This window comes from Cornus florida, unplaced genomic scaffold, assembly GCF_030987335.1.
Source record: "Cornus florida cultivar Cherokee Brave unplaced genomic scaffold, ASM3098733v1 CherokeeBrave_3.0.0_Hap2_scaffold_18, whole genome shotgun sequence".
Taxonomy (NCBI): Eukaryota; Viridiplantae; Streptophyta; class Magnoliopsida; order Cornales; family Cornaceae; genus Cornus; species Cornus florida.
Window position 1 is genome coordinate 152,501 of NW_026775671.1, and position 2,500 is coordinate 155,000.

Below are 2,500 nucleotides of genomic sequence, written 5' to 3' on the forward strand. Positions count from 1 at the left end.
ACTTCTTAGGCTTCTAGGAAGCTCCCATCAAATTTACAAACCCAAACTCCAAACTTCATTTTTTAGCACACAATGCCCACGTGCACGCGGGGGTGCTTAAGCGTGCGGGCGAGGAGTCATAATGGGCAAAATTAACTCGGGGGACCTCCAAATCGAAATCCGTCTCGAGCAAAGCACTTCTTAGGCTTCTAGGAAGCTCCCATAAAATTTCCAAACCCAAACTCCAAACTTCATTTTTTAGCATACAATGCCCCCGTGCACGCGGGGGTGCTTGAGCGTGCGGGGGAGGAGTCATAATGGGCAAAACTAACTCGGGGGACCTCCAAATCGAAATCCGTCTCGAGCAAAACACTTCTTAGGCTTCTAGGAAGCTCCCATAAAATTTCCGAACCCAAACTCCAAACTTCATTTTTTAGCATACGATGCCCACGTGCACGCCGGGGTGCTTGAGCGTGCGGGCGAGGAGTCATAATGGGCAAAAACTAACTCGTGGGATCTCCAAATCAAAATCCGTCTCGAGCAAAGCATTTCTTAGGCTTCTAGGAAGCTCCCATAAAATTTCCGAACCCAAACTCCAAACTTCATTTTTTAGCATACGATGCCCACGTGCACGCCGGGGTGCACGAGCGTGCGGGCGAGGAGTCGTAATGGGCAAAATTAACTCGGGGGACCTCCAAATCGAAATCCGTCTCGAGCAAAGCATTTCTTAGGCTTCTAGGAAGTTCCCGTAAAATTTTCAAACCCAAACTCCAAACTTCATTTTTTAGCATACGATGCCCACGTGCGCGCCGGTGTGCACGTCGGGGTGCTTGAGCGTGCGCGCGAGGAGCCGTAATTGGCAAAATTAACACGGCGGAAATCTAAATCGAAATCCGTCTCGAGCAAAGCACTTCTTAGTCTTCTAGGAAGCTCCCATAAAATTTTCAAACCCAAACTCCAAACTTCATTTTTTAGCATACGATGCCCACGTGCACGCCGGTGTGCACGAGCATGCGGGCGAGGAGTCGTAATGGGCAAAATTAACTCGGGGGACCTCCAAATCGAAATCCGTCTCGAGCAAAGCATTTCTTAGGCTTCTAGGAAGTTCCCGTAAAATTTTCAAACCCAAACTCCAAACTTCATTTTTTAGCATACGATGCCCACGTGCGCGCCGGTGTGCACGTCGGGGTGCTTGAGCGTGCGCGCGAGGAGCCGTAATTGGCAAAATTAACACGGCGGAAATCTAAATCGAAATCCGTCTCGAGCAAAGCATTTCTTAGGCTTCTAGGAAGCTCCCATAAGATTTCTGAACCCAAACTCCAAACTTCATTTTTTAGCATACGATGCCCACGTGCACGCCGGTGTGCACGAGCATGCGGGCGAGGAGTCATAAAGGGCAAACTTAACTCGGGGGACCTCCAAATCGAAATCCGTCTCGAGCAAAGCATTTCTTAGGCTTCTAGGAAGCTCCCATAAAATTTTCAAACCCAAACTCCAAACTTCAATTTTAGCATACCATGCCCACGTGCACGTCGGGGTGCACGAGCGTGCGGGCGAGGAGTCATAATGGGTAAAATTAACCCGGGGGACCTCCAAATCGAAATCCGTCTCGAGCAAAGCACTTCTTAGTCTTCTAGGAAGCTCCCATAAAATTTTCAAACCCAAACTCCAAACTTCATTTTTTAGCATACGATGCCCACGTGCACGTCGGGGTGCACGAGCGTGCGGGCGAGGAGTCATAATGGGCAAAATTAACTCGGGGGACCTCCAAATCGAAATCCGTCTCGAGCAAAGCATTTCTTAGTCTTCTAGGAAGCTCCCATAAAATTTTCAAACCCAAACTCCAAACTTCATTTTTTAGCATACGATGCCCACGTGCACGTCGGGGTGCACGAGCGTGCGGACGAGGAGTCATAATGGGCAAAATTAACTCGGGGGACCTCCAAATCGAAATTCGTCTCGAGCAAAGCATTTCTTAGGCTTCTAGGAAGCTCGCATAAAATTTTCAAACCCAAACTCCAAACTTCATTTTTTAGCATACGATGACCACGTGCACGCCGGGGTGCTTGAGCGTGCGGGCGAGGAGTCATAATGGGCCAAAACTAACTCGTGGGACCTCCAAATCAAAATCCGTCTCGAGCAAAGCATTTCTTAGGCTTCTAGGAAGCTCCCATAAAATTTCCGAACCCAAACTCCACACTTCATTTTTTAGCATACGATGCCCACGTGCACGCCGGGGTGCACGAGCGTGCGGGCGAGGAGTCGTAATGGGCAAAATTAACTCGGGGGACCTCCAAATCGAAATCCGTCTCGAGCAAAGCATTTCTTAGGCTTCTAGGAAGTTCCCGTAAAATTTTCAAACCCAAACTCCAAACTTCATTTTTTAGCATACGATGCCCACGTGCGCGCCGGTGTGCACGTCGGGGTGCTTGAGCGTGCGCGCGAGGAGCCGTAATTGGCAAAATTAACACGGCGGACCTCCAAATCGAAATCCGTCTCGAGCAAAGCACTTCTTAGTCTT